Consider the following 25581-nt stretch of genomic DNA (forward strand, 5'->3'; position numbering starts at 1 on the left):
ATATGCAGGGTAAATGTTACAATCGAATTTCTTTTTAACAAATTTCTTTCTTTTTTTTAAACAAAACAACGTTTCTATCAAGCAATTTTAGAGCATATCCAGAGGCAGGTCTGAGTATCAAACCAAGATCTTAAACTTGTACAATGTAGGGGAGACTGGGGTAAAGTGCGCAATGGGGTAAGATGAGCAACCCTTGTTTTTGGAAAAACGACTTGACGGAATTTTTTTATTTTTATTCTGGATGTATCACTCATAATGCCACTTCACTCAATGTATTTGTTATGTCCACTGAGAATTGCATTTTACAATGGCATGCAATTATATCATATTATATTGCTTATGTCGAAAATTCGAAATTTTTATTTTTTTGCCAAAAACTGAATAACCTTATTGTTACACTATGTAAATCAAATCTGTTTTTTTGTATTGGTAAGCATAAGTGTGAGGATATTCAATAAAACGTTCAGGTTGGTTAGTCTTGTAGTTTTTTAAATATTTGTAATTTTGTCACAAAAATCAGGATGGGGTAAAGTGTGCAATGCTAGTTGAAGTACTGTATGTTGGAGCAGTTGCTCAACTTACCCCAAAAGAAATAGCCTTAGCTTGTTTAATGTTTGAACTGTTGAATTTGTGTCTTTTTAGGTTCGTATTGGATAAAAAAAACAGTGTTGTGTTGTGAAGCATAATGCCTCGCAATTATACAAACAAACTGACAGGGGAATGCTTCAACTTAATCGAATTGCTCAACTTACCCCAGGTCATTGCTCAATTTACCCCATACAATTTATGCCGGGGTAAGTTGAGCAACACGCGAATAAGTATCAATATAAAAATATATAAAAATCGCAAGGTGATAAAACTCAATCTAAAATGTAGTTGATTCACTAGTGCTTTAAGTTCACCCATGGTTCACCCTATTAAAATTTTCCAAAACAAACCGTTCTTTTGTAAAAGCGACTTAAGCAAAAATGTGCTCATCTTACCCCACCCTCCCCTACATAACACGTAACAATCCACCTTTGAGCAGATTATTGTATGCTTGCGGCTCATCTTTCTTGCTGTCTGTATTTTAAAATTAGTTTTTTCGCACCTTGCCTTTCTATACCACATCATGTAATCTGTTCAACACCTTTTGATGCAGTTATCTTTGATTCTCGTAGAGCAGGGGTCACCAAACTTTTTTCTCTGAGGGCCGTATTGCTGCGAGATTAACAGCTGCGGGCCGGATGCAAATTGCAAAAAGATATACAACTATTTAGAATCTCCATTAACTTGAATCGAGCACAATAAATAACAAAGTCAGCCGTGGAATAACAAAGTTGTGATGAAAATCGAAAAGTTGCTGGAAAAGTCATTTCCTGCTGTGATACACTACAGGGCATCGTGCTCTTACAGGGCAAACAAAAAATGAATAGAACATACACAAGGTTGATCAACAAAGACAAAAGATCCCTTGGAACGAGACTTTTTTGAGAAACGAAAAAGTTAAATTCCTCCTTCCACCTTACCTATCTTCCACGTTCTATCGGATAGCTCATGGAAGATACAAATGGAGTGAATTTGAAAGATCACTACAATCCGGAAAAGTAACAAATTGCAAATTCTGCAGAAAACCAGACGACAATGTGGCCCACGCCCTCACCGAGTGCTCCTTTGCGCTAGCAATATGGGAGCGCCTGAAACAACAATTGTCTGATTTAATCAACGAAGACATCGAAATAACAAAAGACATGATCCTCTACAATCAATTTCCCGGCGGACAAATGAAGCATCCAATACTTTTCATAATGATGAATGTCGCCAAGCATACCACCATCCAAAAGAAGAAACCTTTGTATATACTGGCAACACATATATATGGAACACAAAACGGTCCACCATCCAAGCCCTGTGGGTGATCATGACGAAAACAAAAGACATAACACAAAAACATAACATTCCTTTGTCATCTAACATTTCCCTTCCTTCCAAACCTCCTCCTACGGTCAGAAGAAAGAAGAACCAGGCGACACTCTCTCTTCAACCGCCCTCGATGGTACGGACGACTGATTGCAGCGGCGGGTCTCATTAGCTCAGTACGGTTGTAGAACATCTTTGAAAAAGCTTAAACAGAAAAAGGCGTAACATCTCATTTTTAGCCAGTCCCTCTCACTCATCTAAAACGACCCGATGCTGGAAGAGTGATTGCAGCGGAAAAATCTTTAACCGTCCCACTCTGTCGTCCCACTCGCTCTGGGATGACAGGATTGCAGCGGTCTATCCAAAGAAGACTCTGGGGTCAGCAAAAGCTACCCTCCCTCTGGTTGCCCATTTGGCATATCCGCCAATTGAGACGTCAGACTGCAGTGGCTCTTTTCTACACTCCGATGCCCTTCTTTAAGCGGGCATCAAAAAGAAGCACACACATAGACAAACTCAAATGAAATTAATATTAATTCTCTACCAAAACGGGCTAGTTCTCGAGTTTAACCCGCCACTTCCTAGTCTGCTCCAACATCAGCAAGAGGAAAGTTGAGACAGGGAGATAAGCTTGAGGCAGCCAATTACTTTTATTTTGTATGCTCACCGATTACCATCTACTGCGGTGGGTCCCTTCGGTTGGAGTAAGTCCCTCGCCTCCCAAGTAGGTATTTTCCATGCAATTATAGTGTGCCTGGTGAGTGTTTGGGTGTGTGGACGGCTCACAGAGCGGACGCAGAGATGAGTCAGGTAAAAAATCCATTTTATATGGAAAACTGTAAACCTGCAAGGTGTAGCGGTATCCATCTTGAGCTCTGAGCGTTGCGCGAAAACAAAGAAAGATTATCTTGACCTGTGGCTAATTGGTCGGATATTAAACCGAAATCAGAGTGACAGAAGATATGGAAATAGTAGGAGTGAAGGTGGATGTTGTCGACAGAGTGATGTGGAGAACTGCAATCTGCACCGGCGACCCACTTGAAGTGGGAATAAAGTAAACAGGTAAAGACAGAAAGAGTGCAAGTAATTGAGTCAGGTACCCGGTTAGCTCAGTGGTTACGCGCCCGGCTCAAGATCACGCGGCGCTGGTTTGACTCTCCGGGTGTGCACTTGAGCAACGCATTTCAGGACTGCTCTCCATTCAGCGGCACCTAGTGAATGGAATAATTCTCTGGCAACAACACTTCACTAACCGGAAAACTTCACTCTGTCAATCTCGGTAACCGGCTCTACAATAAAAGCCTCTACAGTCTACAAGTATGCGAAATTACCAGGAATAACCGGTCAAGGCTTTGTCAGTCCGAAGATAAAGATTTAAAACCAACCAAACCTAATTCCGGCTCTGTTCCTTGCCTCTGACGCTAATACCAGCCTATCGGCCTGTCCCTAGCAAGTCAGGCAGAGTGTATGAATCTTTTTACTCATATAAGGTACCCTGCCCAAATAAGGCCCGTGCCTAAATAAGGCCCGTGCCTAAATAAGGCCCACCCTTTCATATCTGGAAAACCAAAGCAAGCACGGCACATCTGTTGTAATCTAATTGGCTGCAATAATCATGTGAATGAACAGAAAAGTAATTTGGTTTCCTAGACCTAGAAGAAACCACATGCCAGCAGAGTTAGTTGTAAATTTCTGAAAGCTATCTTGCAGGAGTAAAATTTTGTTCAGTTCTTAATCTATCGGCGTGTTTTCATAAGTGGTGTTTGTTTTATACCTTTGTTAGAGTTTCAGGATATGCTAAAGGGTCTAAAGTTTCGACATGTATTGACATATTGACCTTTCTTGGACAGTGTATTTAGGTAGTTCATGTTAAACTAATTGTGAAGACTTGCCCTAACAAGGCCCATCAAAATCAGCCATGGGCCTTATTAGGGTAGGTACCCCTGGCATTCAATTGTGGGCTTGTAAGGGCTGTTAGGAGAAAGACAGTGCAGTTGATACTCCCTTACTGGCAGCTAACAAGTACAACCTCAGATCAAAACACCACCACCATGTGGTTAGGGCACAAAATAACTTACCTGTTTCCAGTTTTGCGAAAATTGGGTTTCGCTTTTATTAGGATTTGGAATTTTTCCATTTGCTAACAAGGCTACTGCTGACCACGTCTTTGACAACCATTAACAAGTCATGAGATGTCCCCACAAATATAAACAAGTCATGGGATCTCAACACAGCCCCCCATATCAACACCATGTCATAGCATTATGGCTACACCGTCAGAAAATACTCTAAGCAAGAAGCGGGGGCAAAGAAAAAGGAGCATTAATTATCGCGCAACAACTGTATCGAAGTCTCTGTTTGACCTGGTTTGACACGTATGGAAAAGGGAGAGAAAAGGCAAAACGAAAGGGGAAAACAGTAATTATGAAAAGACGTCCAAGTGTAGGAAATTGGTGTTGCCCAGTATGTTTAGAAAATACAGTCTCCGACATGAGGCAACGTGAAAGTTGCAAAATGTGGTAGACAACCATGAAAGACTGCGTTGGTTTAACAAAAGATGATGATGAATTTGCATGCCCTGATTGTGATATGTAAATGTTTTATTGTTGAAAAAGAATTTCTTTGAAGAAATTTATTTGAACTTGTGATTGAAAAAAAACTTGTTTGCACGAACTTACGATTGATTGGAAAAGAACTTACTTGAACTCATTACGTGAAGTTTAACATTTCTTTTTGTAATAAACTATGGTAACGAAATTGTTTTTGGGATTTTTTGCTGTTATGATGTTGTGTATTGTTTTTTTTCCGCACTTTATGGTTCTAAAAATTGAGTTTAGATGGCTGGCCTTATTAAGGCAATGGTGCCCTTTTAAGGCCCACCCAGAAGTAATTAGCAAATCAACTATAATTTTAAAACCGTGGTCAATATGTTATTAAAATTATTCTAAAGAGGTACTTTAAAGATGCTAAAACACAATAAAACACACATTGGTACCCGCTTTTTCCATTTCATGATGAATTTGCGACAAAATCAAAAAGGCGGGCCTTATTAGGGAAGGGTACCTTAAGTTTTTAAAAAATTTACTTGCCCTTTCCTTCTCTCCGTTCATTTATTTTTTTAATTTTTAAAGTTCTATAAAGTGTTGCCATTGTGCCATATCTTAAACTGATCGTCGTAAACTTTTTATTGAACGTCTGCAGAGTGCAGACGTTGCGTCGATGTAAAAATAACCGATTTTGCTCTCTGAGATTGTCCTGCTTTGGTATCAAGCACGTTATAACGTCCACGCTTTGTCGCTTCTACCTTTTTCTAGACTTCTGCTATGTTTGGCATGTAGGCTTTTTTTGTAATGGTCAGAAATAAAAACAAACTGCACTGAACCATTAAGAGTAATTCTGTGAGTTATAAATATTTTAATTTTTGGTCTCAGGCCTACGCTCTATATTGACTTAATAGGGTATACTTGCTGAAAATACATAAGTTATAGCTTTCTTTAAAACTAGGACCCAACCCACATAGGTTACTGGCCAATAATAATCTGACTAACTGAACCACTTGTGCAACAACGTAGACTCATGAAAGTATTGTTGGAACTTGGTGTGGTTCAGCCACCTACACAAAAGATGCTTTGTTTTCTATGTATGGCAAGCGTCATTGTTTGTGGGCGATGTATATGATGAAAGAAACAGTGGGCTATCTAAAAGCGCATTCATTTATATTGGTTGCGTATCGCTACGAAGCTTTAGCCTACTGCTCTACAAAAAAGTTTTCGTGTTTCTCTACCCCCCTCTGGGAGGGCCCTTCTTCCACTACATCAGTCTAAAAGTGCGTGACAATTTTTTTTTAATTATGAAAATAACAAACATTTTATTTCAATGTTTCTCGTTCTTTTATTGTCGCACTTGATTCCAAGTATTGACTGCCTCTTACATGAAAAGTTTCCAAGATTCTCTGTTGTTTGCTTTGTGTATTACTGTAGATGTATCTTGGTGTTAGTTTTGTCGGTTTAAGTAGGTTAATCTTTGTCTCCTTTCGGCACACTTCCCTTCAATTTTGCCTGTGAGAGAGAGATGTTCTAATTTCCTTTTCCCAACCAGGCCTGTTCGCAACACGTGTCAAAAATTTTTTTCATTGAAGTTGGCTATATGTGGCCAAGAGTTTACTGTAGTCAGGGCCGGATTAAGGTTTTCATGGACCTGGGGCTATTGGTAATCTGAGGCCTATATTTCATTCCCCTCATTGTACCAATCACAATTAAAATGAAAGAACAAAAATTATACCCGAAGTACAGTATTTACTTAAACTCATTCAAATGACATGTTTTCTGGATTTAGACAAAGCAGAGCTGTTAATAACATCATCGGTGTCTATTTTTTCCAAAATTTTGTTTTCAATGCAGAGTAGAGCTAAAGAATGCAACCTTTTCTGGCCCATGGATGAACGCAGTTGATTCTTTACTCTTTTAAGCACTAAAGAAATCATCAGACAAAAATACATTCTTAGTAGCCTACAACAAATACGTTAGGAAATGCATACATAAACTCATTTTCATTGATGAATCTAAACATTCGAGTTTCTTTGCTGCATTCGCTGTTAAAATAGTGTTGTTTAAGCAGTGCAGAAAAATGAATCATCTCTTCAGGCAGTGGTTCTTCTAGAATCTAGATCATCTGGATAATTTAGTGAAGCAATGTTTTAGCACTCTCTCCAATTTTACAGTTAGACATGGTGTTTAATTCCGCCAGAAACAAAAATCTTATTTGAAGACGATCGTATGCTGCAATTCGGGATTTCATACACAAAATAATTTGGTCAATGATTGGCAAATATGAGTTTACTTTGAATCTGCTCGATGGATCAAGTGATGTGTCTTCAGATCCACCTTTGCTATCCAAGCATACTTTTCTTCTCTTCCTTCTTGAAATTTCTTCAATCAATATAATGATGACAGCCACTCAATACTCTACCCCAGGCTTACTCAACTAATCTTAACAAAGGTCCAGTTTGACAAGTTGTATATTTTTAGCGGTCCGGTGAACAAGTTATTTCACACGCAACCACTAAATGGCTGAGTGGCCGAGTGGTTAGCGCGTTGGGCTCGCAGTCGAGAACCTGCATGTTCGACTCCAGCCACCCGCACTTGCTGTTGTTTCTCTGGGCAAGAAACTTTACGATAATTGCCTCTACCTACTGATCGATTTCGAGTAATGGGTAGTACCAAATTTAAGTCATAAGTAGAGTAGACAACCGGAAACAGACATTGCCGTCGGCTACAGCGTGGGTCAGGTGTACGTCGGAAGGCGTACACCGATGCATAGCGCTCAAGTCCGCTTTCCCGCAATGCAGGATAAAGATAAAACAAACAAACAAACAAAAGCTAAACTATTTTATCAAACCACTTTCTTAGGTAAAATGTAACTCGAATTAGATTTCTGAGAAAGAATTGGAGAGTTTGGGAGTCGAAGACCCCTAGCAACTAGGATAATCACAGTAGAAATTGCTTCCTCCCAGTAGAAATATGTTTAAAAAAGCCCTGAAACGTGGCAAAGAGGGTATTCTTCCAAAAACTCAAGGTCCACCATCAACCCCCAGAAGGTCCGGATTCGGAGCGCGGTTCGCCAGTTGAGTAGCCCTGCTCTACCCTTTTCTTTGAGTTCTTGAAATTGGGATCTAAATGTTTGAACAAAGTTATGTAGACCCTGAAGCAGATTTGTTGCCTTATTCAAAGTAATTTTGCTATGCTGTAGCGCCCGACTAGTTTTATGAAACCGTTCCATTATGCAAGACCATAACTCAATTGAAATAACGGTTTCAAGCTTTTCCATTAACAAGATAAACCCCTTGGCTGTTTCTTTAGTCTGTGATTGTTCGTCATTGTCATCAGACATTGCTTTCAAGACTTGAAGAACTGCTTGATAACTTTTTCTTAGCGCATGTATAACGTCATATCGTGTGCCTCCTAATGTGTACCGTATCAGACGAAGGCTTAATTGTTGGCAAATGAGTTAAGAAGCACTGGTTTACACAGTTAGCATTCGTTCTATGATATTCGTCCTTTATTCTTTCGATCCTGATAATAAGCATGTCAGTTGCTCTTAGTAAGTTGTTATCGGTGGGCCTATTTTTTTGGTGGGCCTGGGGCTGCAGCCCCATCAGCCCCCGCCTTAATCCGGCCCTGACTGTAGTAGATGGGCCAGCCCTGATCTACAGTGCCTCACCATTTTGGCTGCTTCGGGTTAATCCTCAGGATTACTAGTTCCGCCTCGCAGAGGCGATGGTGTTGAACTTCAGAAACCATTTCAATGCTTATAGAAGACAAACAAATTTCAGAAAGAACAATTAGTCCTGACATAGGCCTACAGACCATACAATAATTTACAGCTGACTCTGATACTAAAACTCGCATTACATCGTTATAACAACTTACGCATGCTTCAGATATTAGGCTTACTTGTAGGCGGTGGCTACTTACGCGTCATTGCACTTTTTGTGAAACGCGTGACATAAGATCTGTGAAGTCAGATCAAAATTTGTCATCACACATGACTATAGGCCACCAGGGGACTGTGTTTCGATAGCAAGTTCCCGCCCCGTTAACTTAGTGGTTACGCGCCCGACTCAAGATCACGAAGTGCTGGTTCGGGTCTTGTAGTGTGCGTTTGAGCAATGCATTTCAGGACTGCTCTCTGTTCAGCGGTAACTAGTAGATGAAATAATTTCCTAGTAACAACACTTCAACAATCGAAAACTGTACTCTGTCAGTCTGGATGACCGACCCTGCGTCAAAAGCCTCTTCAAAACCAAACCAGCAACTAACCGCTATTGGCCTATAGCAGCGAATCCGCAGCATCAAGCTAAAACAGGGTCGTTTATAGGCCAATCTACATTTGTGAAGCAACGATCATGCTGCTAAAAGCAAAACTCAGGTTATTGCATAAGTCTTAATGCATTCGCACTCATAAGCAATTGATAGAAAAAAATGATGTCATTTTAGTTTCGTCTCAATGGAATGTCCCTTTGTTCAGTTTTAAACGTCCTCCTCACAGACATGGTACCGTAGCCACTTAAAGACACCGCCAACCAATCACAACAGGACAGTGGTTTCGAACCTGGGGTCCGTGAGCAGTGGCTCCGAGAGGGGGGAAAGTTGGGCTACTTTATAGTCAGGCATAACATTGTAGCATAACATTGTAAAGGAAAATCGAGTAGTTTTTCGTTTTGTCACTTTTGAGGGAGGCCCATTTTTACTACTAAAATAAAATTTTATCACCTTAAAAATAAACAAATTTTTGAATGAAATGCGTAGTTACAAGTATTTTTCTATCATTGTAGATGCTACTTGTTTCTCATCAAGAACAAACCATTCTCGTATTGAGTCCGGCTATGTTAGACTGCTTCAACACGTGAAGTCTGTTGCTGTTAAGCCTGCTGATCTCTGTATCACTGAACGTTTTGTCTTGTTCTAACTTGAAAACTAGTGCTGCTTTAGCTAAGCGTGTATTATGTTTGGTTGACCAACTGTACCTTGACATGAAAAACTGCGTTTGTCAGGCATATGATAATGGATCCAACATATTTGGAAAAGTGTCCAAGCAAGATTGAAGGAAGTAAACCTTTCTTGCCTATATTTTTTGCTTATGGATGTCATTGCTTAAATGCACTAGAGTTGGAGTTCATGGTGTGCAGTGTTGTCCAAATATCAGAGATGTACGTATACGCCGCAAATTCTACGCCCCAGACTTGCGCCCACATTTTTTTGGATAGTTTGCGCTTGAGGCTACGCCGTAAAGTTTTCGCGGTTTTTTAGCGCATAACGTCAACGCATACTTTTTAATGTAGGCCTATTTTTTTCGTTACAATACGCCAATACCTTCCAGCGCTGCAGTTGAAAGAATGTTTGCAATGGGCAAAGACATAGGGGAGATAGCCTAACAGTGCCCAGTTTTTCTGAATATATGAATTTTTTCCTCAAAAGCTTGTCTATAATATTGATTTTTTTACTCTATGTCTTAGTACTATCTTTTTGCTATTTATTGATAGTTTAGTGTAAATTCTACGATAAGCAGTATTTGCATAATTGCAATATGAAAATGCTTAAAAAAAGTGGGCACTGTAGGACGCAAATGCAATGCCTAACACTGCCCATGTAGGGCTCCCACGGTGCCCACTTCCTGTAAACACATTGAAGAACACTGTAGCAATTTCAATATTGTCGAAACCGATCTTTCTTTTTGTGAGCAGTTTACCAACTAGGCCTACTGACTAGCATGAAAAGCCGGAACCATTTCTTTCCAGAAGTTTTATTTTCGTTCCAACATTTCGGTATTTTTTTATTTTATTTTTCAGCAAGTTCAAATGCCAGTATTCTAGCTGTTTTGGTCATGTAGCCAAAGTGATGCTTTGCAGCATCTTAAAGATATTCACAAAGCTCCCTCTCTTTTTCGTTGGAGAATATTCTGTTAACAGTGTGTAGGCCTAGTTAGGTTGAAAGTTTTTCGGTGCTAAAGTTTCTAACTCATTGTTGGTGCACGTTGCTAAATAACGCCTCAGTGTCTACGAGGAATGCCGAATTCTTTGGAAACAAAATTGATAGACTTTCTACTGGTACGGACTTCTTTGCTAGCTCTTTTCATGATTTCCGGAAAATGTTTGACCATTTTCTGAGCCATTTTTCTATTAAGATCACTCTGCAACAATAGGCAATTAAGTTACACGTAGGCTATATGCGCTTATGTAGTCAAGGGAGAAAACTGAAAATGGAGAACCGTTAAAACGTTTGATAATGTAGTTTTGATCAAGCTAATAGCCTACAGATCATCTATCCTACCGAGTTGTCAGCTGACAATTTTGTTCTGCAAGGTTCCAACAGTGCCCACCCTGAGCACTGTTGGAACTATCGTTGGTGGGCACTGTTGGCACCGACACCATTTTGAACAAAATAAGCTGTAACTTCCTAATTGCTTCAGTTATGTCTAGCCGAAGCGTAACATATAAGACTATAGGCTACCTATTCACAATGGCATTGCTAAATATCTGATATAGTTAATGAAGAGTTGATGAGCACGGTTTTCCTTTTTACGTAAAGTAATAATAATTTCCTTCAAGTTTGACATCCTTTTCAAGCTAGCTGCCTGTCTTTAGCTAAGCCTTTAAGTTGTGACTGGGGTATCGTTGGTCACGTGGCAATACCTCAAACTTGTTAAAGCGTTAAATCAGAATGCATTGCCGCCAAAAACAGAGGTTGAGCACTGTAGGACACTGGGCACTTTTGGAGAATCTCCCCTATTGGAACCAAAACACAGCAAAATGTCAGATGAACACTTTCAGATTGAAGCTTGTGTTTCTTCGTGGAAATTCAAAATAAAACTTGTTTGTTTCGAGTGGTTTATACCGTGTGAATGTTTGGCACCTAGCAAACAAAATGAGTTTACGCTAGTGTATGCGCTGACGCCGCCAGCGTTTTTTACAAGTTACGTTGACGCATACGGCGTATGGTTTTTCGAACGTTTGCGTTTACGCTGACGGCGTCAATATTTTTTGTATGCGCGTACATCACTGCCAAATATTATATCATTTTTGAGTAGTCTAATTGATCGACTAAGCTTATGTCATTTTCAATTGCAGCCAAGTCAGATAGGAAATTCTAAAGAAAGTGATCACATTTCCAAGCAGCCTGCCTGAGCAGTTTCAAACCTGTGCTTCTCTGCATTATGTAGATCACAGTCCTAAGCGAGATTCACTCTACTAACCTATTTATGCAGCGATTAAGAACTGTGCAATGTTTTTCGGCCCCAGAGGAGGCTCACACGACGACGACGAATGGACAATAAGCTGATGAATTTAATGAAGTTAAAGGAAGATGTAATCAAACTTACAGAAAGCTGGAAAGAGTTGACTACTCGCAAGCGTTGTTATAGGAACTATGAATTAAAAGAAGATTTTATTTTTCTGGGGACGGAACGCTCCAACAACTCCGCTTCACCAGCTCAATCTTACAAACGAAATTTATTCTACTGTAGGCTACACTATGTTGCAAAGGATTTGCTAGCTGTGGGTAGTTTATTCACAAATGTACCAACAAACTCAAAGATATCGATAAGTTTGAAGTCCTATGGAAATATCATTGTATGTCTGATGTGTAGTTGCAAGCATGTGGAACAAATTTAAACAAGTTGTACAACAATGACATTTTGGATGAGTTTGTAGGCTACTTTTGAAAGAAAGCTACCCAGCAAACTTAAGCTGCAAACCGGAACGCATCACCCCATGATATTTACACAAGGAAATCATTGATTGCAACTTTCGAAACACTTTTCCAAATATTTTTGTTGCTCTAAAAATTTGTTACGTAAACCTGTACCTCCAACGGTTGCGAGTTGAAAACGTGGTTTTAGCACACAGAGATTTGTAGGAATTGTTTACGCTCCATCACGACTCAAAACCGAGTGAACAGTTTATGCATGTTGTGCATCAAATTAGACCTTGCAAAATCTTTATTATTTGATGCTGTGATCCGTAACTGCATTGCAAAAAGTTCGGAATGGACTGAATGCTTTGTTGAGCTATTTTCATTGCCCGCATTGTGTGTTTACAATTCTTCTTCTATCTACTGTAGGTTATACTAAAATTACCACCTACAACAATTTCGATTCACAACATGACTGGAACCAACGCGACGCATTATCATCTTTATTTTGCGCTCTTTGGAACAACACGCAGTGCACGGTGAAACAACGCAGACTTGTCAAAGGAGGAGACGTTATCACCGACCCAAAAGCAGCTCTTCCAGGATTCCACACAACAAACAGACAAGAATTCATTAGCAAACACGCCCACACTGCCCAAACACCATAAAGTTTGCACAATCTACTGCATTCTTTGGATATGGTGCATTTTTCTTGGAAATGTCTTTATTTGTGGCCAGAGAATCGTTTTGGTACGGGGCCTAAATTCTCCTCCCAACGGCCGTGGCCAAAGGCACCATGTATGAGATATGCACATCATATAACTTCACTGCGATTCTTTCAAGAGACAATATTGAGCAACAATGGCAATTTGGCGGCAAGTGTAGTCGAGTGATTTTGTTGATTTTCGTATTGAAAGAAGTTTTTTCATATAAATAACTTATATAGCCTACGCTGTTTAAAATCGAAACTTTAAAGGAATTCAATTTCACGATGAGGAAAGTAGCCAAGTTCGGCTTAAGACACATGATGCAACGCATGATAGAAATTCGTTACTTGTATTTTTGCTGAAAAATGTGTTTTTGGGGCCCACTTTTAGTATTGTTTCCCGACCAGTCATGATTTCTCTCGGAGGCCCTGTCCGTGAGAAAGCATTTGGGGGTCCGTGATTACCTAGATGAATTTTGGAAAAAAAAAGTAAAACGATCTTTTTACTTTCATTTCTCCGTTTAAATGCAATTGTGTCAAGTACACCGTACTTTTAAAGCGCTCTGTCAAAAAGTAGGGTCAGATTACGAAGTACTTTTGTATCATTTTGAGGTACGTTTTATCTAGAGGAGAAGTTTTAAAACGACTGCAGCAGCTAAAAAATGAGGTATCAATTTTTTTGAAAGCGAAAGGAAGTCCACTCTCAAAATTATTTGAGAGTAAAAGTTTTCTATGCGGCATGGCCTACTTAGCCGATATTTTGGGTCATATTAAAAATGTTAATCATGGCATTGCATGGCATAATCAAGGACCAGGTGTGACAATAATTGAGGCAGCTGAAAAACTGAAGGCGTTTTTAGCCAAGTTGCCAGTTTGAAAACGCAGATTGGAAGCAGGTAATTACGCTAACTTTCCAATGTTAGAAGATCTTATCTTGATGGATGAAACTCAAAAAGAATGTACTCTTTTGATCTCTATGAGAGAAAAATTTTGCGCACACTTCGAAACTCTGCAAATCTCATATCGACGTTATTTTAATTTAGAACACCTGCCGAACGAAGTTGAAACATGGATTCGAAATCCTTTTCTTTTTCACTTGAACAACATTAGCGATGACGATCTCAGTAAAGATGACCTAATTGATTTGAGATCAAGACAGTTATTACGCATTGAATTTCATTCAAAAACTGTGGAAGAATTTTGGTGCTCACAACTGCAAACTTACCCATTTTTGGCAAAGCAAGCGATTATTGTTTTGTTACCATTCATAACCACTTACCTTTGCGAGGCAGGATTCTCAGCTCTTGTTACAATAAAAACTAAACATCGAAATCACCTGGACGTTGAAGATGACATGTGTGTTGCATTGTCACAAACTCAACCACAGTTCAGTCGTTTAGTTCAGGAAAGGCAACACCAGCCCTCTCATTAAATTTGCTTACGTTGAAAAAGTTTCGGCATGGTACTTTGGGTCACCTTGATATTCAAATACTGCTGACATTTCTTGAACAATCCATTCATTTTCTTATTTGAGCAACTGTTTAACCTGATATTTACTGCATGAGTCATAGCGGCAATACAATATGACAGTACAGTAGTTGAGGCAAAATTCAGGTAGGGGTCCGCAGAATTAATAATTTGTCTAAAGGGGTCTATGACAACCAAAAGGTTGGGAACCACTGGTCTAGGACTAGGTGGAAAGCTGCTGCCACAGAATTGGTTTCGCTGCATTTCAGTCGCCAGTTCTGGAGATAAGCTGAAAGAGATAGGCTATAATGCCCTGGCTCAAGGTGTCTTCTAAGCTTTATATCCATGGACTTAATGAGCGGGTAGGCCTACTACTATACCGATAGGCTATTACTTTGGAAAGTAGAAATTTTTTTGTACAAAATTGTATGAAACTCAGCACGTCCAAGAGTATATGATTGTATTTATTTTTGACATACAAGTTATATTTATAGTACGGTAAGTTTAAACCTTTTTGCGACCCATTGTGGATGGTCGCGACCCACTATTTGCGGATCGCTGGTGTAAGCTATCATCACTTAATAGTGAGTTGATAGATGAACATTATCGGTAGGCTATTAAAACTTTTAAAAAATGGCCTTTCAGGAAACAAAAGTGCCCTTTTTTTATAATCCTGCCCCCCTAGTCAAAAATCGTTCCGCACCCCTGCTTGAACCCACTACACCACGCTGGTTACGTTTACTAATTTTACTTCTTATCAAAAATATTTGATTTCTCTATTTTAACGGTAACTTTCTGATTGGTTGAGACGCTGTTCCTGGACCTTTTTATTGGTCTAATGATTCAGTTGTCTTACCAAAAGTTTTTTATGTTTAAATGCCCACAGATATAATAGGTGAAGTTCAGGCCGCCAATTCACTTCTAAACTTTCCAATTTGTCGAGAATTTGAGCTACGCTTTTTGTTTTCTTGAGCAAATAATCAAGATTACCGTTTTGCTCTTGATTAAATAAGACCTAAGTCCTAAAGGTAGCCTTGATGTGGCCAAACTTACACTGCCTTCATATCTCAAGGTTTATTTAAATGTAAACCGAAATTTGCGTCGACAAACTAAAAAAAAGTTTCAAACCATTCTGGTTTTTCCTCATTTTTGTTGGTTTAATTCTTTTAGTTTAGCTTATTGTTTCTTTCCGACAAACAAAAATAAACAATGAAACCAGATTAGAGAGGTCGTCGGACCACTCGGCATGCGACAACTCAGCATGTAGGCTACATTTCAGCTACCGTCAAGTCATCAAATGAAATTTTCTTCTAATATCGGATTTACTTGGTCATACCTTGCTAAACTGAATTTGCTGACTTGTTATTCAATTTATTTTTTCTCTGTCGAAAAACAACAGCAATGATAAAGTTACAAATAGTGAACGGGAACAAAACCAACAAAAGGAAAAGGTGGCAAAACTACAAAAGTTTAAAACGTGCATGCGATGTACATTGAAAGGTTACATAGATGAAAGTAAATTAAGCACGACCACCAAACCCATATAGTTTAAAATAGATGAGTTAGTTGAAATAACCAGTTGGCTCCACATACCGAAAAGCAACTGGAGGTGCGCCAGTTGATGAAACCATGCGCGGTCCGGGACGACTGAACATCAATGAAAGCCTACTAGCCTACCTGTAGGCCTATGACTTTTTAGCCAGAACTGGGTCATCAGTTTAAACTTGGGTGGTTTCGAAAAGCAATGTCCACATTTTTTTTCTTTGTCGGAAAACAACAGCAATGTTAAAGTTACAAACAGTGTACGGTACAGGAGAAAAAACAAGAAAAAGAAAAGGTGGCAAAACCATAAAAGTTTAAAACGTGCATGCGATGTAAATTTGAAGGATACGTAGATGAAAGTAAGTTAAGCACGGCCACCAAACCTAACAGTTAAAAATAGATAAATTAGTTGAAATAACCAGTTGGCTCCAGCACATAGGCCTACCTGAAGCAACTGGAGGTGTGACAGTTGATGAGAAGCCACCCGGGCAAGGCCTATGAGAGGGAGGTACGGAGGGTACGGCGTACCCTTGAGGGCCCAGGCCTGTGATTGCTAGGGGCCAGAAATAGTGATTTTATAGTCTACACGCAAAAATATTTGGTTAAAACCATCCTAAACGACTTCTTCTTCTTCGTTTGAACCTTGTTCTTCGCCACTTCAAGGGTCGAGGGGCTCTGCCTTTTACCACCCTTGGGCAGTGGCGGTGACGCGGTCTAGATGTTTGGGCAGGTGTCGAGCAGCCATTGAATTGATTCGTCATCCAATTCACGCAGACCACGCACACCATTTGGCGCATGGTAGATGGCGCAGTTACAAATGGTGTGGTCTACGGTTTGTTCCTCCATGCCACACTCACAGATCGCGGATGGAGCCATCCCCCATTTGTGCATGTTGAAGCGAAATAGTCCGACGCCAGTACGCAGGCGGTTGAGCCGCACCCAGGCCTTCCTTGGCAAATGCATTCCGGTTGGATGGTGGCTGGTATCGGAGATGAAACTTTGGAGTCTTGAGGAGTTCTTCTTCCACTCCGAGCTCCATTGGTGGTCCGCCCAGGTAGCCACACTGATGGATTGGTCTTCAGCGGTTTTCATCAGGAGTTGTGCGGCACGTACAAATGGGTGTCTCGATTTCAGTCGCTGAGGTTTCTCGTTCACAGACTCGTAGAGACTTGAGTAGAGCAAGAGACTTGAGTAGAGCTCCTAAACGACTAAATTCAAGCATAAAAGTTGTTATTATTTAGTCCTGGGAGGCCCGCAATGTAACAGAAAGGCCCGGAAAAGTAATTGAGTGCATTGCGCGCAAACTAGAGGCCCAAAGTTGTGATTTAATGCTTTACGTGCAAAGATATTCTGTTAAAAGCACTCTAAATTAAATCACAAAAGTTGGTTATTCTCCTGTCCGGAGGGGGGGAGGGCATAGTGTAGCAAAAGCAGGGATGAGAAAAACTCGTGATTTTTTAAAAGAGGCCAACCGCTAGGTTTTTTTTAAAGCCCGAGTGTTTTTGGGATTTTTTGTGTTTTTAAAAAATATTTGAAAAGGTAGTTTCACGCTTATTTCACTTCAAAATGAATTTCAGAGTTGAAGCAGGAGCCGGATTCAATACTTTCGGAGCAGGAGCGAAGCCGGAGCAAAAATAAAGTGACTTCTTTCACCTCTGCTAGGCATGTGGTGAATGCAAAACGACCGCTGGGACATATGTGTCCCATGAAATTAGGCGATTAACCCCCAGGTGATTTTAAAAAAATGCCACTGCTGATACTCTAACGTAGTATTGGATATCTATGCTTAATTTTAGGATAGACATCCTTTTTTAATTTTTTTTGTGTTGGTGTTGTTTATGTGACATATGAAGTGTAAACAAACAAACTCCACATAAACATTTTTTTGGGGAAAATTAATAATGGTCCTCAAAGGGTTGAAGAAAGGTTATTGGTCAGATGATTAACTTGATTATGTTTTAACAAGATGTTATGTTTGAGCCTTGGTAGAGAGCTTGGCTTGTACCAGATACATATAACACTCACTAACGTTAATGGATTTAACATTTTTTGTTAATACAAAAAAAAAAAAACAATAAAAAAACTACTAAATGTAACGTTTTCGATGGCACATAGTGTCCTCATCAGGAATAATTATATATGCTATATGCTATATATATGCTATATCTAAGAGAAATAAATCAATGACTTTGAAAATTTTACATTAAAGCTGTACGGTAGGCCTACAAGCGACACCTTTCAACAGCACCATAAACAACTGACACTCGAATTCAATGCAGGATGCACAAATTGGCAAGGGACAGATCACTTGATATGCACAACACAAAATAATACTGTAGTTTTATTGCAGCCTGATACTATTATTGCGCACTGATGTCCAATTCTGCAGTAAAATGTTGTATGGCGTGCAATACGCCTAAGCAAACATCACGCGTTTTGTCCAAGACAAAGGGGCACCCGGAGTGAGAGGGGGCCCGGAATGACTCTTCGTACCCTTAGTGATAATTTCTCTCAGAGGCCCTGCATGCGGGGACGACAGAACCTTACAACCAATACAAAAAATAAAAATAAAAAAGAGCATTTTAAGAACAAACTTACAGTACTGAGCTTATAACACAAAAAACTATGTAGCCTACCGTAACCTACATTGTAAGTTACAGTGTTTGTTTCGTTTTAATTAAAATGAAGTGAAGTGTTTGCAGCAACGACAGTGGTAGGCTATTGTTTTAAAATAGGAATCGATAACTGATGGGTTCAGGAATTTACATTAATTGTTATTTGAGCATCATGATGTTAAAGTGATGATTATGAATGATAAAAAATGTAGTAGGCTATAGCCTAGATCAGAGGTGACGAACCTGCGGCCCGCGGGCCGCATGCGGCCCGTCAAAGAATTTTGTGCGGCCCGCAAGACAATTTGACAATTGCTCATGCATTAAAGACAAAAGACATCTCAAAGGTGTTTTATGCCTTCACTTCTAAAATGCACTTTACAAAAAGTCGTTACAGGTCGAGGCTGACAGATGAAAATCTTAGCCTAGTAGGCTATGCAGTTGAGAGTTGCCACATCGTCTGTTCGACCTAATACTGAACGCTTAGTCAAGCAAAAAAACTTTCCAAAAATCCCACTAAGCAAAAAAATTCAATGCTTCAATGTTATTTTTTAATATTTTATTCTTCAATGCTGCATTAGATAGCTTCAGCTGTATGATTCGCATGGGCTTTTGTTTATTGCTTGAAAAAGAAATTTCTTTAACTGATTTGTTGTTTCTGAGCATAATGGTCGAAACATTCAGTCAACTTAAGCAAAAAGAATAGAGCCAAAAAAGAAGAAATCATACTCATATGAACGCAAACGCTTCGAAAATTAAACTGTGTTCATTACACTAGTCTACAAATAAAGAATTTTTTTTGCGCCATGAACTTTGAAAACTGATTTAGAGTAATTTTGGGGTGCTGAATCTGACTTCAGATTTATCCTATCATGTCAGGTTTGTGAGATATGATAACAACAAATTGTTACTTTTGTCAAAAGTGGAAGATTTGGCGTTGCGTTTACTACCAACATATGCAGTGCTATAACGAAAGGTTAATGTTAGACAGGCCAAAACAGCCTGTCTAACATTAACCTTTAAATGTTTTAACCTAAAAATGTTTTAGTAGTTAACGACGTAGATTAAGGCATTTAATATGTTTTGCATTGCTTTGTCAAAGCAATTACTGTAACAATGTTGTTTTATAGACTAAGCCAATACGAAATACATGGCCCAATCCACCTACCCCACCCCAGGTATGCCAATGTAGCATAGTGTTCTGTAAGCCTATTATAGTGATTAGTGAGAGAGAAATGGATAAAGTCTAAACTAAAACCATACTGGGATATCATGAAGACGTCTGGGATATCAATGGCCAGTAGCATAGCCAAGGGGGGGGGGGGGGTTGGGCCTTGGGGATTACAACCCCACCTTGGCACGCGTGTGACGTCACGATATTGAGAATGATGCTTTCAGTCTCTTTATGCTTGGGAATGATGGTTTCAGTCTAAAAAAAAACTTGCCTAATTTTAAACAAAATTGCATTAAAAGAGCGAGTTTTGCCAATACCAAACATCTCAGCCAGGAATTAACAACAAGAAAACATAGAGACTTAGCTTTATTTCCGAAAAATGCCGAAGAAAACATGATCTTATCCTTTTGCTATGCCACCTGACAGCACCATTTTACAGGAATATTCATACCCACATTTTTGTTGAAAATGCTCTCAGAATGCGCCAAATTCAAAGTAATTTTTCAAAATTTTCTGGGGGAGGCCCCCCAGACCCCCCGCCGCTGGGTGTCGTCTTAAGCGAAAACGCCGTCGGGCTTCGCCTGCCGGTCGTCAAAACCCCCCCTTTCAAAATTCTTGGCTACGCTACTCTCAATGGCCCCCCCCTTAAGAAAATCCTGCGTACGCCACTGAGCCTAAATGTAAGGTTTTGGCTATCTGAAGCTGTCTTTTGGTTATTAAAAGGATAATTTAGTCTGTCTTGGGAAGCGGTTCTCAACCAGTGGGCCATGGCTCACTGGTAGGCCATAGAAGCATTTTGAGGTGGGCCACAGACATATTAAAAAAAATTGAAAGATTTATTGAAACATTTTGTTTCCTTTTTGTCACTATAGGCTAGTCAATTTTACACTTGTGTGTTTGTTTAGTTACAATGAATGATGCTGCTGTTTTTAGTTGCAAAGTGGCAATCATCATTATTGCAGCATACAGTTTTACATCAACTCAGTTTACAATTAAGCCACCTTTATAAGCTAAGCGGTAACTGTTCCAGACGGTTGTTCGCCTGGTCAAACGTCATGTAGAAACCGTTCGGGTCTACTGAATATTACGTCATGGAAATTCCTAAAACATGAGCCAAAATTGCACCATCGTGCGTAAGACTCGTGTCAATCCTGTTGAAACCGGTTTAAACCTGTTTCAGTTTGAGACCTGTTTGGACATGAAATATTGCGTCACGAACTGCTCTCGTGCCTTTGAGTTATCACAAATTTTTCTGATTCATTCTCGAAGTTGTTTGTTGGAAGTCGGTCGCACATTTAACTGGTTTATTTGGTGCTTGCTAACTGGACAAATTCTCCGTCTTTTATCCAAGTAATCTGTATCGTAGTGACAGTTTTGAGGTGTAGGCATTGCATCTCCATTTCGATAGCCGCGGGCTAATTTTACAGGAATACACTTATTGAATAAACGTTTCAAGTGTGTGTTTCTTCGGTCACTATATGCAGACAAACGGATCCGGGAACTTTATGTTACAATTTTCCCACGAAGAGATTATGGTTTACCGCTGTGACCATAAAAAATAAAAGACGAGTTCTTGTTAGCTGGTGGGCCAAGAAGCACTTGAAGGCATAAAAAATAAAAGACGATTTTTGTCAGTTGGTAGGTCAAGAAGAAATTAAAGCAAAAAATAAAAATAAAAGACGAGTTCTTGTCAGTTGGTAGGTCAAGAAGAAATTAAAGCAAAAAATAAAAATAAACGACGATTATTGTTAGCTGGTGCGCCAAGAAGCACTTGAAGGCATAAAAATAAACGACGTGTTTGTTTCAGCTAGTGCAGAAGAACTAATTAGAAGTACAAGAAATAATAAAAGAAGATTTGTTGGTTGGTAGTCTACACTCTTACAGAAGCAAAGAAAAGTAAAGACATTTCTTCTCAGTTTGGTACTGAAGAAAAATAACTTTGACAATCATTGGCAAGAAAGAAGATTAAAAGACAATCCATCTGTGCTTGTAGATTCAAGTGGAAGAATCCAAGCAAGTTTTATGGACTTTAGGACTTCATACTCGTACAGCTACGGTATCGTGCATTTAAATTCTTTTTTGTATTTTTACGGTCTTTGCAGTTAAGTTTTTTATAACTACTGTAGCCTAATAATTTGTGTGTTTGTGTAACTTAATTTTTTTAATTGTTAATTTAGCCCCAACATTTAATATGTCTACACTCGGTGGCGACAAGGACTCGACCGCCGTAGACTCGACTGAGTTTAAGCCTGATGATGTTCTTTGCGGTCGGGCAGGCCATTCTGGGGAGGGACCCATTAACGATGAGGCTAAGTCAGTTCGAGAGGCCCGGCATCTTAGACGGGATATTTTGACTCAAATTGGGAAACTTTCTGTAGCCCTAGGTTCTTTGAGTGATAAGCAGGAACTGTTAATTTTTAGATCTAAGTTATCTACTTTAGAAGAGGAATTACAGCATTTCCATGCTCTTTTGACTAAAATCTTTAACTCTGCGATCTTGGCAGAACTTCGTGATAGGGTAGACCCCGAATTTAACTCGTTAAAAAATAACTTTGAACAAAAAGAAAGTGAGTTCTCAGATATGTTGGATGCTGACATACATCCTGAGGATAGCGCCTCAAATGTAAGCACTAGGATGTCTAGGACTTCGTCTCGGATAGTGGCACAAATTAACCTGCAGCTAAGACGAGAGGAGCTCCAGATACAAGCTGAGGCCGAAGCGAGAGCTGAGGCCATTCGAGCTGAGGCTGCCGCGAGAGCTGCTGAGGCCATTCGAGCTGAGGCTGCCGCGAGAGCTGAGGCCGAAGCGAGAGCTGCTGAGGCCATTCGAGCTGAGGCTGCCGCGAGAGCTGAGGCCGAAGCGAGAGCAGCTGAGGCCGCCGCGAGAGCCGAAGCGAGAGCTGCTGAATTCGCACTCAAAGACGCTCAGTTGAGGGCTGAACAACGTAAAGAGGTAGTTTTAGCTGAATATCGATCAGAGGTGGGCTCTCGGCGTAGCTCTAAAAAGAGCTCTTCTAGGCATTCCAGAAATGAACATCAATCGCAGTTTAATTTACATAACCTTTTCCAAACGCCCGTTCAACCTGTGAGTGGACCAGGGCAATCCACACGTTTTCCAGCTGTTTCAGGAGGTCTCGGGGCCGCGGCTAAGGGTCTTCCGAATGCTGTAGAGCCAAGGTCTGCGAATTACAACCGAACTCCTCCCCCAGAGCGTACAGGTCACGGGGCCGCCATTAGTAGTAATGCTTTGCCCCCTTCACAGTTTTCTGCGCCGCTAGGGTTTGATCGCCCAGCTACACGTAATTTGGGTGGTTGTGAGAGGCGTATTGCGTCTCCTGATTTTAACGTGTGTGAGGATCGTGGTCGGGCTGTGCATGTGACTGAGCCCACTCAGCCCCTTAAGGGATATAGCTTGTCTTCTCCCGCTAAATCGAGTTCTCAACAGCAGGATTGCTTTTTTGAATACCAAAATAGTAGGATGTTTTTCGATAAGGCGGCCTTGATTGGTTACGATGGTAATAATATGCCATTTATCTTCTTTAAAAATCGTGTTACGGCCTTAATGGCAGCTTCGCCCTTTAAGGGGACTTGTTTGACTTTGTTACAAGCAGCTTGTGTTAGAACAGCTGCGCAAACGATTGCTAATTTGGTTTCTGACACCCCTGGCTTGTCAGAGGAAGACAGGATAGAAATGTCGTTAGCTCGCTTGTCCCAGCGTTTTGGGGTTTGTGGAGGTCTTTTTGCAGAACCGGAAATTAGAAAGTATCGCTATGGTAGCAAATTGACTTCGACCTCTTCCAGTGATCTGAAAGAGTTTAAAGATGAATTATCGCAGTGTTTGCTTTACGCGCAAGCTTATGGTCAGCGTGACAAATTGGAAGGACGTTTTGTTTTGGATTTGGCTAAGCGACTCCCGTTTGACGCTAAGCAGCGTTATCTTGACTTTTTAGGTGATCAGTATGGTGGCACTAATGAGCCTACTTTTCAGAGTTTGTTCGATTTTGTTGTACGAGAGGAAACGCGTAAGTCGACTGATTTTAGCATTATGCTAATGGGCGATTCTGGTGAGTCGCAGCATTTTAAAAAGTTTGGCAAAGGAAAATTGCCTTCATGTCCGGTTAGGCAGACGTCCGTAAAACCCCACGATGATGGGATGTCAGGGAGTTCGCAGTACTCGACTGTTGTTGGCGCACCGCGCGGTGGTGAAGCCAGACGTAAAAACCTACCGGCATGCATTTGTTGTTCGTCACGTGGTCAAGTTGAATATCATTTTTTGTCTAATTGTAAAGAATTTTTGCGCTTGACACCTAAAGATCGGAGAGATGTCATTGTGAAAGCTGGCAAATGCTTGAATTGTTTGCGCCAGCATATGGTTAGGGATTGCGTTCATGCAAATAACTGTCGTAAGTGTGGGCCTAACAACGATAGGAAACACTATTTTCTTCTGCATGATTTTTATGTGACGTCACATGATTCTCTGGATTCTGTTGGGAAAGATGATGCTCGTGCCAGAGTTCCTGTGCGTAATGTTAAGATTGGAAATGTTAAAGCAGCCTTTAACCGCGTTACTGCTGCTCGTGTTTTGAATCCAATGACTGGCAAATCGAAGTTGGTGTATTGTCAGCATGATCCTGGTTCGCAGTTGACGTTTGTTTCGAGTGACTTGGTGTGTGAACTTGATCTTAAACCGTACGATAAAGCGTCGTTTAAAATGGATACCCTGGCTGGTCAGAAAGCTACTTGTGCTGACCTTGTCAAACTCAACATCCAGTCGTTAGAGACAGATGAACTGTTTTGTGATATAACTTCGGTGGTTAACCCAGCTTGGGCTGATGATGTTAAAACTTTACCGCATAAACAAGATTTAAATGGTTTCCGTCATTTTCATGACGTGAATATGTTTCATTTGAATGATTGTAGTACTGTAGATGTACTGATTGGCAACGACAACGCTTATTTGATGTGGGCAAAAGAAGAACGTGTTGGTGAAAATCGTAGTGAACCGCATGCTTTACTCACTCCTCTCGGTTGGTTGGCTTGTGGTGGTAAGTCACCCTTAGATGAAAGCGTTGCTAAAGTGTGCAGAGTGCAGACGTCTTCAGAGTCGGATGTCATCTCTGGCTTTCAGCGTAAAATTGAGTCTCGTGATATGGAAATAGCAGACCTGAATAAAGTCATTCAGGATTTGACGTTGCAAAATGAAACCTGTGAATTGTCTCGCAATGATAAGTTGGCTAGAGAACTTGTTGAACCGAATATTGAGTTGAAAGATGGTCGATTTGAGATACCTGTTCCGTTGAAGGAAGATATTGATCTACCTAACAAATTTGTGTTGGCGTCAGATAGAGCTGCTGCTTTAAGAAAGAAAGCTTTAAAACAACCTGAACTTCGTGATTTCCTTACTGACACCATGAAAGATCTTAAATCAAATGGCTATATTGAGCGTACTGGTGAAGCAGGAAATGTCAAGGGATTTGAATGGTATTTACCATACTTTGTTACGTCACAATTAAAAAAGCGCATTGTTTACGATGGCAAGTCTGAATTTCGAGGAACTTGTGTTAATGATGTAATGTTTTCGGGTCCTGACTTGTTAAACCCTCTGGTAGATGTCTTGGCTACATTTCGGCTTGGTAGATTTGGTCTCATGGCTGATGTGACTAAATGCTTCTTTCAAATAAAGTTACCCGAGTTGATAGAATCAGCTGAATTTCACAACGCCCTGAGACAGAGAGAGATAAACTGGGAATTTATACCTCCGTATGCTCCGGCGCAAGGTGGCGCCTGGGAGGCAATGGTTAAACAATTTAAAATTGCATTTTTTCACATTTTGGACTCTTCAAGTCGTAAGCCCAATTTTATTGAACTGCTTACGTACACAGGCAGTGCCATTCGGATCGTGAACGAACGCCCTTTGGTACCTTTGAGTGACGACCCTAGGGATTTTACTGTCATCACCCCTGCCTCACTTTTGACCCCATACTTAGACCCATA

General features: G+C 40.2%; 1 pseudogene; it reads right to left on the reverse strand.

Annotated features, from left to right (window-relative positions):
• Positions 1–6399: 6399 nt before the first annotated feature.
• On the reverse strand, positions 6400–7788 carry LOC145785320 (uncharacterized; annotated as a pseudogene).
• Between the last annotated feature and the right edge of the window lie 17793 nt (positions 7789–25581).

The sequence above is a fragment of the Aplidium turbinatum genome, chromosome 16, assembly GCF_918807975.1.
Source record: "Aplidium turbinatum chromosome 16, kaAplTurb1.1, whole genome shotgun sequence".
NCBI lineage: Eukaryota > Metazoa > Chordata > Ascidiacea > Aplousobranchia > Polyclinidae > Aplidium > Aplidium turbinatum.